The sequence below is a fragment of the Trachemys scripta genome, chromosome 1 (assembly GCF_013100865.1).
Source record: "Trachemys scripta elegans isolate TJP31775 chromosome 1, CAS_Tse_1.0, whole genome shotgun sequence".
Lineage (NCBI taxonomy): Eukaryota > Metazoa > Chordata > Testudines > Emydidae > Trachemys > Trachemys scripta.
The window spans coordinates 19289677-19302212 of record NC_048298.1 but is presented as its reverse complement, the minus strand read 5'-3'; the positions used below and the strand labels follow the sequence as shown (position 1 = coordinate 19302212).

The 12536-nt window shown below is 43.5% G+C and overlaps 1 protein-coding gene across 3 annotated transcripts in view; it reads right to left on the bottom strand.

The window, feature by feature from the left end:
* PCLO (piccolo presynaptic cytomatrix protein) overlaps positions 1-12536 on the bottom strand; it is a 504664-nt gene that overhangs the window by 8661 nt on the left and 483467 nt on the right. The gene's annotated exons all lie outside the window — the stretch shown is intronic.

Below are 12536 nucleotides of genomic sequence, written 5' to 3'. Positions count from 1 at the left end.
AGAATAAGGGATATTATTCAATTTACAATAAAGATGTATAAAAATCAAATTAATCCAATAAGCATGTATGTGCAATTTTGAACGGTCATAAATTCCCGAATAGCTCTCTGGACAGGACTACTCTATGTCAAACCATTACGTATATATGTGGAGCAATGCAATTATATTCCCTTTAGACGATATGCGATACGGGCCATATTTTCCCCAGACATTATATGCCTGTACAGTGGGGGGGAGGGGCAGAAGAAAAGAGCCTCCCTCCACCTTTGTGCAGCCTGCACATGGACTAGGCAGAATGGCAGGTCCACAGCACAGGCATTTCTCCTGGCTAGATGCCCAGAGTGGAGGGGGATATGCTGAATCGCTTAAATGGGCAGAGATGTATGAGTGCTCCCCTGTGCTCCTGACAGAACATGTCCTGGCTCTGCAACAACCCAAAGTGGGGTTGGGCCTAGATTAGCTCTATCTGCCACTTTGCTGGTGTAATGTAATGTTTCACCTTCCTCTTCACTTGGGGCCTGATCCAAAGCCCAGTGAAGTCCATGAGAGTCTTTCATGTCTAACTCTTTTGTGCCAGCTGTCTGGGGTTTAATGCATTACCAGGAAATCCTAGCAGGTCGTGCCAAGGAGTTATTGTAAAAAGTGATCTTGATGAATGGAAACAATTAAACATGTGTCTTTCAAATTGCTACAAAATCTTGCTTTTCTTAAAGCATCACAATTCCCAAAGTGACTTTTAGATGCTATTCCATGTCCCATGAATATATAACAGCACTTGAATAATTCCCATTACACAGCACCAGTTGCTGGAGCACAGATTTCCATGAGAAAATCCTCACATACTGTATTGTTTCCCCCATTTAAATAAATTTGTATTGAGGTCATGGAAAGCAGCCAGTTAATTACAGAATGCCATGACCACAAACTGGCACCTGGTAGCATCAGAGGATGAAATCCTCACTCAGCTGAAGGCTTCCCATTGACTTCAGTGGAGTCAGGATTTCAACCCTAGAGGGACAGAAGGGACTCTTATGTGGGCAGGTGAAATTACTATCAAGCCTGGCAATCAGAAAATCTTCCACTGAGGGTCTGTTCCTGCTCTTAATCCACTAATGAGAGTTTTGCTTTGACTTACATTCCATCAATCAGAGCACCCATTTTTTTGTCAGACCCATTAACACAACAGATAGAGCTTGACTCTCTTCTCACTCAAAACTGGTCTAACTCTCTCAGTGTAATTACAGCAATGTAAAGGACATGTGTGTGAAAGATCAATGATGCCCATGGTGTTAGGATCTGTGACTGTGGCAGAAATGGTTTACCAAGAACCAAGACAGGTGAAGAGGATGGTCAGATACGTTATTACCATTACCCATAAGTCCATTCCATCTGATGTGCCACTCAACCTCAGCGAGGTTGTTAAGATGGCAAGGGTATTATCCTGCGAAGTGCTGAGCAACCAATAGGATCTGACAGTATTCAGCACATTGCAAGCTTGGATCCCGAGTACTGAAAGACTCAGAAATAGAGATAGGGGTAGAGCTGTGTCTTGGTCTGTAGATAGACTAGCAAAGGTGTTTATGAAGGCAGCACACATTTCAAAGCTACAGTGGCAAATCTACCACATGCTTTGCCAGTGCTTTGGTCAATGTTGTTTTTGCATTGAATCCCATAATAATTAACTATGTGAAGCCAGTATAAACAGTTGTAGCAGAAACCTATGATTAGTTTCAGGCAATCTTTACTTAACCACCAGCCTCTCCTAGAACATCTGCCAAGTTTTTTATTTTATTGCCCTCTCCATCCCCGTCCCTTTTACATTCATTTGCAACATTTGTTGAGGCAACATCTTTCCTGGATGAGTCTGCTTCCTTGTTTTTTTCACTTACATGTCTTTTCAATATAACACAAAATCAGCCAGCATGGAGAAATGTTACATGGGATTCAGTGGACTATAGAGAGAGTGAGAGAGAGAGATGCTTACAATATCTTACAGTGTGTCTGAAAATGCCAGTCCCGTTTTATGATGCAGCACTTCAGTGTCTCAATATCTAGCATTTTACTGTAGATCAGTGTGTATCCCCACTGATACTTTTCTGCTATAACAGCTACTCGGGGAAAACATATTTCCTTGGGGAGGATACTTGAAACCTGATAGCCCTCCTGTATCTCCAAACTCATTTTCACTTCTCCGACCATGCGAGATTGAAGATGTTTAACCTGACTCTTTGCGGGACTCTTTGGGCCCTTGCACCAGCCTCATGAAACACGGGACTGAAACACATTTTGTTGCTTTAAAGAACCAAAACTGTTTTAAAGACTCAGAATTTATCTCACTTCTTTCCACCTCTTTGGCTTTCTCTCTCCATTCTCTCCCTTCACCCAGCCTGGCATAATCACTCTGAATGGGATACAGACGTATGCCACCTCCTCATTGGTTTGGCGTTTTGGTTCTCAAAATACAAACACATTTAAAGCAGGGCTATACTGAAGGGGTAGTCACTATATAACTGCCAAGAAATGTTCAGGAGAGTTCATAGTTGGTGAAGACTGAGCACTTCTTTAAAAATGGGCTTGGCTTTACCTATTTTGAGATGGTTTCAAATTTATTCTCCTGCGTCTTTATGGCTGATCTTGGAGTTCAAGGTGCTCAATACCTTATAGGATTGGACCATCATTGCACAGTGAATCATACATTGATGGTTTATCCAGAATAAATCCAAACCTTGTGCACCCATCATCTCCTGAAATAAGACTGCTTTTGTACTTATTTAAATCTTACCTAGTTGTTGAAAACATATTTACTCAAGTGCAAGAATAGGGTAACGAGCATGTCTAGCTGATTAAAACCACCTTAGAACTGTGTTAGCAAGAACAATGTAATTAGATTCTTTTAAAAATATAGCTATGATTAAGTATTTAATGAGTTTCTACAAGACAGGATAATTATTGCTTATTATTAGGCCATCAGACTTATTAAGCATCCGTTAGCAATTAAGAACCAATTGATTAAATAATTTGCTGAAAACTATTTTGTTAAATGGTAACCTTAAGAAGTTGAGATGTGTTATAAACTTAATTTGCTCTAGTGCCAGTGATATAAACCCTTATTCATATATAACTATGGGCCTTCATATTGCTGGTAAATTGGATGGCTAGAGAGTTTATTTATTAATTCATTTATCTGCAGTTATTGTACCAATTTACTGCATTTATAAATCATGGGGCTTTGTCTCAGCTCTGCGAAGTTGGAAGTATTTGTAATGTCATTTTCCAGTGTTTTTTAAGTTAATTATTAATAGCACCAGAACCCTCAGCTACCCTCTTTCGAGGGTTATGTCTGTATTCATAAGGCATAGATTTCACCCTTTATCTTTACTTATTTTTAATCAGATACCTGCTATCAGCCAGAGCTTGTCCTAGGAAGGAGTGAATAGTGATGTTACCCTTTGGTTGAAGCACCATTTGAGTAGTGAAACCATTGACTGTGGGATCAGTGACATTGACTATGGGATAGTTTTGACCAGAATAATTTTTAATATTTTTTTGAAACTACCACTGAACCAATCAGTTATTAGCTCATCTCTTGTCATTCTTCTTCTTCTTCTTCTTTTTTTTTTTTACAGCCCAGTTCAGCAAAACTGGTGAGAATGCACAGAATTTGCAATCTCGTTGGGGCAGAGACCACGTTTTGTTCTGTGTTTGTACAGCACCTAGCACAATGGTCCATGACTGGGGTGCTACCACAATGCAAATAATAAATACATAAAAATAAAATAACAGACAGAAGACTCCTGCTGGAAAAGAAGCAAAATGACAACCCCTCCCCACTGTTTCTCAGTGTTCCCATATTAGCTTGTAAGGCAGACACTGCTTCCAACATACACAGGAAATACACACTCACAGGGGTTATGTTCCTCAACATGAGAGAGATAGAACCACAGAATACCTCCTGCCGCCCACCTCCCAAATGGACTGGCCTCTTGAATTGGTGCTTTCTGCCACATTACACTTTATTCTGTACAGCCCAAATCCTCTCCCTAGCATCCAAACCAAGTATCTCATCTGGGTGCTGGAAAATTAGGCAGGGGCCCCCGCCAGGCACATGGTGGCAACAGAGTTTCTCTGTGACTGCAGCCTGTCTGACTGCAGTGCTCCCTGCCCCACTGTATGTGTTGGTGGGGAGCAGCCATGTAACAGTGGATTATTAAACCCCACCCCCGTTACTCCCACTGAGCATGTTCAGGGAGGTGGCACCTGCACTGCACAAAGAATACATACCCCTTGAATCCTGCCCACAGATTGCATTGTTGCAATATAATGAAGCCTTCCAAACTCACGGAGGAATGGGCAGGATTCATCTCCCTAATGAACATTCAGAATGCCAAACTCAAGACCAGATTATCCTACATGGAAGTATATATACATAAGGGAAGAGACAGCTGGGTAAATAACAAGGAAACCCTTATAGATTTTAATTTGGATGGTGTGCCAGGCTTCTGGTATACATGTTCTCTTTTGGATGAATGTTCTGCATTAAGGTTAATCAAGTTAATTCCTTGTCTTCTAATTGGTCCTAAAACTATTTTTAAGTATGCTCCGAAGGCTTGCTATTTTTGACTGTAAATGTTACATCGCTCATCCTGAAATAATAAATGACACTCCATACAATTTCCATAATCTTGCAATGTACAGCATAAGATGAAGAGATGTGTGGTAATTATCATAGTGTCATTACAGGCATAAGAACTGAAATAAAGACTTCCTTTGTTGGCATCTAATTCAATTTCATTAGTTCTTTATCTGTTTTGATACCCCAAGGGATTGAATTAATGAGCTGTGGGAGCCGCACAATATTCATTGATAGAATATTGGCATTTCTTTTCTGATATTTCCTTTACTTTTGTGACACAGATACCTAGTGATGTGGACATGGAACAGTTCTAATGATTTCTAGCGTAGTATAATGAGACAGGATGTATTCTGGGACTAAGCATCCTGCGTGCAGTTAGGCATTTGTATCGCTTAACCTAGCATGCTCTTTGGTTCAGCTAAATTAGAATAAGAAAATCCAACTGTCTCCCTCCATAGTACTTAGAAAAATGCTAGAATTGGTAGCATTATGGTATTACAGCATTAACATCACAAAAGTCTGGATGCATGAATGAGTACCCGGAACTCCTGCTGTCTGTCCCCAGGTCCCAGCCCAAAATTGAATCTCTGTGGCTTTGGAAAAGCCAGTTTAGTGCTCTACCTCACCTCTAATACGGGGATAATACTTACCTATCTAACCATGAATCCTACCTGTTTGGATTCATTATATAGCATCAGATACACAGCAAAGAAAGGTGCTTCTCTCCCCCTTGTGTATTCCATGTGAGGAGCAGCAGAATTACAGCCTTTGTGCCCTCTTGGGAATGCATAATAACCCAAAGAGGGTGGAGAGAGGAGCTAGTGCCATGCCTGCTTCCGCCGCCACCATGCACTGACCAGTGGAGCTAGCTGGTCACACATGGGGCTATAAGCTTCTTTCCACCAAAGGATGTAGCAGCAGTTGTGTAGCCTCTGCTGAATGTCTTCTGTGTCTCTGGAGCACTGTGGCTTCATCCCGCCTTCTTGCCCCAAAAGACAGCTGTATCACAATGGCCCATTGTGGTAAATCAGCCTGAAGGTGAATAGTGCTGTAAATGCTATTTATTATTTAAATTTCAGCTGACTGATATTAACTGGCATTTTGAAAATCATATGAGCCTATAATTTAAATCATATAAGAAAAAGCCCGCAGCCTTTACTCACGCAAAACTACCAGTCAATGGAAAGTGTTCCCTGTATACAGACGGCAGAAGTTGGCTCAACAATTTACTCTTTTTATAAAAGAAAAATCATTCCAGTTATTTGCAATGGTCTCAGTTCATCTTCATAATGCATTTCATCCTGTCATGGTGACACCAGGCAGTTGCAGAGCTATTATGAAGTAATGATGGATGAACATTATAAGGAATGTCTCAAACCAGAGGTTTTCTATTCTCATTGCTTTGAGATCTTTCCCTTCCCCTCTGTTCTTTGGGTCCTATCCATCTCCCAAATGAGTCACCTCTTTCTCCTTTAGCCTCATAAGTACCTTCCCTAAAAACTCCTACAATCAGTTTGCAGCCTGGTTCCATCCCTTCCCTCTTCCTTTGTGAAAGTAACAGTAGTTTGATTGACCCACCTACCACATCCTTGATGTCACTAACATTTTCCACCATCACTCTCCAAATCCAAATTAGTGCAAGATCTATGTTTTCTGGTCCTTTTTCATGGCTCTTCTCTGAATTTGCTCCAATTTATCAACATCCTTCTTGAATTACGGACACCGGAATTGGACACAGTATTCTAGTAGCAGTTGCACCAGTGCCAAATACAGACATAATGTAATCTTTTCTGCTCCTACTTGAGAATCCCCTGCTTATGCAGCTGAGATCGCATTAGCCCTTTTGGGCTTGCGTCTGATGAAGTGGGCATTCACCCACGAAAGCTTATGCTCCAATACTTCTGTAACTCCTTTTCAGAGTCACTGCTTCCCAAGATAGAATCCCCCATCGTGTACATATGGCCTACATTCTTTTTTCCTAGATGTATACATTTACATCTAGCTATAGGAAAATGCATTTTGTTTGTTTGTTTGTACCCAGTTTACCAAGCAATCCTTGCTTTATGCGTGACCTGCCTTCTTCGTTATTTACCACTCCCCCAATTTTTGTGCAAACATTATCAGTGATGATTTTATGTTTTCTTCCAGATCATTGATAAAAATGTTAAATTAGGGCCAAGAACCAATCCCTGCAGGACCCTACTAGAAACATGCCTGCTCAATTAGGATTCCCCATTTACAATTACATTTTGAGATGATCAGCTATGCAGTTTTTAACACATTTAATGTGTACTGTGTTAATTTTATATCTTTCTAGCTTTTTAATCAACTATCTTGTGGTACCAAGTCAAGTGCCTTACAGAAACCTAAGTATATTATATCAACACTGTCACCTTTATCAGTTGGGATACATAGTAGTATATGTTGTAATACGCTATAGGTCATTTAGGCCCAGTGTACATGCTGTGTGCGTGAAATGAGTATGTGAGTTGCGTGTTGGTAACTGAAGCGAGGATTTAAGGTTATGAGCAGTCAAGGACTGTCTGTGCAAAACAACTTTGTCATGTTTATAAGAGGAAATGTAATGTCTTGAATAATGGTGGCCTACCTGGAGATGTTTTCCTGGAGTTCTGGGTGAAAGACTTAGTAAACAGACAAAGAGCTGATGACACGACAGACTGGTCTATAAACAGTTGCCTGACATATCTGAAATTTGAAGTCAGACATCAATCCAGAGCCCTGATAAAGAAGAGCTGTGCAGCGCGGGGCTCCCCATGCCTTATGATTGGATCAGACCTTGACTGGCCACCGGGACTTCGTTCTAATCTTTGTATTCTGGTGTAGTATGAAAGGGGTATGAATATGGAGTGAGTGGGGTTTATATTGTAATCAATACAAATATTTAGAGCATTATATACCAACGCTATGTCCAATGTCTGCCTGCTCACCCATCCCATAGGGAGGTCTCTATCAGAGCCTAATTTATCAGCTGAATTTGTAATCTCATAAAAAAATCAAGTTAGTTTGACAGGATCTATTTTCCATAAACCCATGTTGATTGGCTTTAATTATACTACCTTCCTTTAATTCTTTATTGATCGAGTCCTGTATCAGCCACTCTATTATTTTGCCTAGGATCAATAACAGACTGACTGCCTATGATTACCCAGGTCATCCCATTTACCCTTATTAAAAATATTTGCACAACATTAGCTTTTTTCCAGTCTTCTGGAACTTTCCTGTGTCCCAAGATTTATTGAAAATCAACATTAACAGTCCAGCAAGCTTCTCAGCCAGCTCTTTTAAAACTCTTGGATGCAAGTCTTTCCCTGCTAAGCAGAGGACTTACATTTTCCTTCATCTTTGTCTTGCTCCTAATGTATTTAAAGAACCTCTTCTTATTGCCTTTTATGTCACTTGCTAGGTGTAACTCATTTGTGCCTTAGCCTTTCTGATTTTATCCCTACATGCTTGTACTATTCTTTTGTAGTCTTCCTCAGCAGTTTGTCCATGTACCCACTTTTAGTAAGATGTACCTACTTTCAAATATGAGCTAAACTCAGAATGACAACATTTCTGTCTGAACTCTGCAGGCCAACTTCACTGCCCCACAGTCTAGTCCAGGGGTGGGCCACATCTGGTGGGGAAATTGTATGGAGGGCAGGGGCAGGGGGTTGGGGTGCAGGAGGGAGTGTGGGGTGTGGGAGGGGGGTGCGGTGTGCAGGAAGGGGTTCAGGGCAAGGGATTGGGGCAGAGGAGGGGCACGGCGTGTATGAGGGGGCTCAGGGAAGGGGACGGGGTGCAGGAGGGGTGTGGAGTGCAGGGGTGCAGGAGGGGTACAGACTGCAGGAGGAGACTCAGGGCTGGGTCTTGGGGTGCAGCCGGGGGCTCAGGGCAGGGGGTTGGGGTGCGGGGTGCGGCAGGGGGCTCAGGGCAGAGAGTTGGGGGGCGGGGTTCAGGCTTTAGCCCGGTGCTGCTTACCTAAAGCGGCTCCGGGGTGGCAGCGGCACGCACCGGGGCCAGGGCAGATTCCCTGCATGTCTGCCCTACCCTACGCCGTGCCGCTCCGGGAAGCTCCAGGTACCTCCCCCAAAGCTCCCATTGGCCACGGTTCCTCATTCCCAGCCAATGCGCGCTGCAGGTACAGTGCCTGGAGGCATGGGCAATGCATGGAGCCCCCTGTTCCCCCACCCGGGGGCCACAGGGAAGTGGTGCTGGCAGCTTCTGAGAGCACCATGGCGCCTGCGGCACCATGGCGCCTGCGGCACCATGGGGGGCAATCCCATGGGCCGGATCCAGAGCCCCGAGGGGCCGTATCTGGCCCGCGGGCTGCAGTTTGCCCGCCCCTGGTCTAGTCAATGCAGATTCATCCAATACTTCATTCCTGACATCTGTGTTCTGACAACTCTAGCCCCTTTGGAATTCTACCACCATACTTTGGTTTGCAACTTTGCCCTGCTGGCCTCTCTAGTGTGACATTTGTTGCCTTTTTTACATCCATCTCAATTCATCCTTTGCCACTTTTAAGCAATACTTAAAAACATTCTGCTTTAAAATTTTATAGGAGATCAAAACTCCTGCTCTCTCATATGCAGACACTTTGGCTCCCCCGCAACCCCAGCCACGTAATATCTTATTTTTTCATAGTTTACAGTTGAGGGTTTTCATAAAAAACGCTTACTGATATTGCATCTTCATTCATATTGCTATTATTTATTTGTACTTTGGTAGTGCCTAGGAGCCCCTGTCATGGACCAGGACCCCATGGTGCTAGGTGCTGTACAACACAGAACATAATGACAGTACCAAAAAGTTCACAATATAAGTGTCAGAAAAGAGACATCAGGTAGATACAGACACAGAGAGGGAGCACGAGGACATAATGAGATAATACTGGTCAGCACGGTAGGCTTATATTTATCAGTAGGGCCCTACCAAATTCACGGTCCATTTTGGTGAACTTCATGGTCCTAGGATTTTAAAAAATCTTAAATTTCACAGTTTCAGATATTTAAATCTGAACTTTCACAGTGGTCTAACCATGGGGGTCCGGACCCAAAAGGAGGTTCTAGGAGATTGGGGGTGAGGGGTCGCAAGGCTATTGTAAGTGTTGGCAATACCGTGACCTCCCTACTTCTGTGCTTCACTGCCTTCAGAGCTGGGATCCCGTCCAGCAACTGCACAGAAGTAAGGGTGACAATACCATACGATGCCACCCTTCTGCACAGCTGCTGGTGGCAGCGCTGCCTTCAGAGCTGGGCTCCCAGCCAGCAGCCATAGAGCTTCCTGCAGCCAGGGGAGGTTCCCAGAGGTGGGTGTGACCTGGCCCCAGGAGTGGTCCGTGCAGGGGAAGAGCAAGTCCCGTTCCTCCCCAGCCCAATCAGGACTAGCAGCTGGAGCCCAGTGGATGGTAGGAGCCCCTGACTGGGGCGCTCCCAGCCCTGCCCCATCCCAGCTCCAGGCCCAGAGCTTAAAGGGGCCTTGGTACGGCTGTGTGTGTGTGTGTGTGTGTGACCACAGCACCCCCCTGATCACGGCACACTGAGCAGTCACCCACGTAAACACCCATAAGGCCAGCCATGCCCCCCCTCCAGGTGACCATTCCTCCCATACCATGCCACCCTCACTTCTGCATTGCTGCTGGTGGCGGCACTACCTTCAGAACTGGTGCCAGCGGCTGCCACTCTTCAGCCACCCAGCTCTGAATGCACGGCAACCCCCCTACAATAGCCAGGTTTCACGGGGGGACCAGATTTCACAGTTCGTGATGCGTTTTTCATGGCTGTGAATTTGGTAGGGCCCTAGAGTCATGGAGCTGTGTCCAAAGTGCTGGGGAAGGTGGTTTAGAAATACAATTATTAGCTTTAGTATTATTACCAAAAATCATACTCGGTAAAGCTACTGGGAAATAACAATTCATCCGTGACATATGTCCATGAAATATACTTTATGTTCTTATTCTGCAGCAATTTAGAAACGCCTTCCCCAAAGCCATCAACATAGGTCCATCCTTGTACTAATAGCCATTCCATTAGTTGCTCTTTCTTCCCCAGAGCACTGAGCTGAAGAATTTGCAGCAGAATTATCACAGGAATATTAATATTAGCAGTAGATTAGCAGAAAATTCCTGCATGAGATAGTAGTAAACTTTCTGAAAACAAAAAATCATGTAAACAATATGAACTTGCGAAATGTTAAATCGTCGACATTAAGGCATGACATCTGCCATCTCGTCCAGCATGGAGAATCTCCAGAGCTAAAAGCCTGAGGGTACGTCTTCACTACCCGCCATATCGCCGGGTAGCAATCGATTTATCCAGGATCGATATATCGCGTCTCGTTAAGACGTGATATATCGATCCCCGAACGTGCTCACCGTCGACTCCGGAACTCCACCAGAGCGAGCGGCGGTAGCGCAGTCGATGGGGGAGCCGCGGCCGTCAATCCCGCACCGTCTGGACCCCAGGTAATTCGATCCAAGATACTTTGAAGTTGCGTATCTTGGATCAATCCCCCCGCCCCCGCCCAGTGTAGACCAGCCCTGAGTCTCTCTACAGCTTGAACTAAAGGATCTGTGGTCAGCGTTACAAAGGGTTTTAGGTACTTAGAAATGAAAATTGGTGCCTGGTGGGGTTTACAAAAGATCCTAAGCAGGTTAGGCATCTGAAAGTGAAGAGACAGGTCAGAGCAAGAGCAGGAACACTGAGGTGGGTGACTCAGGGAGACCAGATTTGCTTAGACCACATCTGGTGATAAAATAAGAGCTGCTTTTAATGTGTATTCTGTTGGGAAATGTATTTGTAAATCTTAAGAATATAGTCTTGCTTCTATTGAAGAGACTAGTGAAACTTTCATTGATTTAACCCAGGGAGTACCATCAGGTGCTAAGTCTAAAGCAGAATGATTATAAACCTTAAACAGGTTCACACCATGATTTTTTAAAATCATTCTCCTTCAACTTCAGATATAAGAAGGCATGTTTGTTTGATTTTTGCCATCATAGAATGGTAGAGATTGGCTTTGATGTTGGCTAAATCAGTGTTGCAATTTCTTATGGAGAGCAAATAGGTTTCTGTGCCAGACACGGTCCCAATGAAAAAGGAAAGTATTCTGACCCTGCAGATTGCATGGACGTGTTAAACCAATTAAAATAAAGGTTAGTAAGGGAATAAAACCAGAAGAACTAATTTGATGGGAGATTGGCAACTATATAGATTTTGTAGGAATGCATTTGATAAGTAGGAAAGTTAATGAGACTATTAAACAGAAAGGGGGCAATCCCATACCTGTGACAACAGTATAAAACACTGCAGAGCACACAGTGCTGGCTGCCAATGTATCCCAGCATGTAGGCAATGTCCCTCTTCTGGCCCAGAGCCAGCCAGAGCAGCCATGGTGGCAAAGACCTTCTGCAAGGACAGCTCTAGCTTCTGCAAATGATCTAAAAGTCCCTCACTGCCCCCTGGCAGAACAGGCCTAGTAGAAGCCATGATATTAGTGACTGTGTTGGGAGGAAAGTCATATTTAGGCCTGCAGAATCTTGCTGTGGATGTCAAGCGTCTGTTCTGACACCATTTCACAGAGTAGAACTGCATATATATAAGAAACTGCAAAGTAATCATGTCTGTGAGAACAAGAAAAGATAAAGTAACTAAAAAATCACAAAAGACCAATTTTAAACTAAGCCTGTACTGCGGGGGAGAAGAGTTAATATTAGTATCTATGGGTAAGAAAAGATAACAAAAATTTATAAATAAGTGTGTGTAACAAAGGGAGGCTGAAGCTGTATTAATAGATGCTAGAGGCAACTGTGATGAGATCATCCGGATGGGCTTCCTGCTCATGACTAATTGATCACTACTCTGAGTGTTTTGCCTTAGTAAACATTTGTTAGACCCATCTG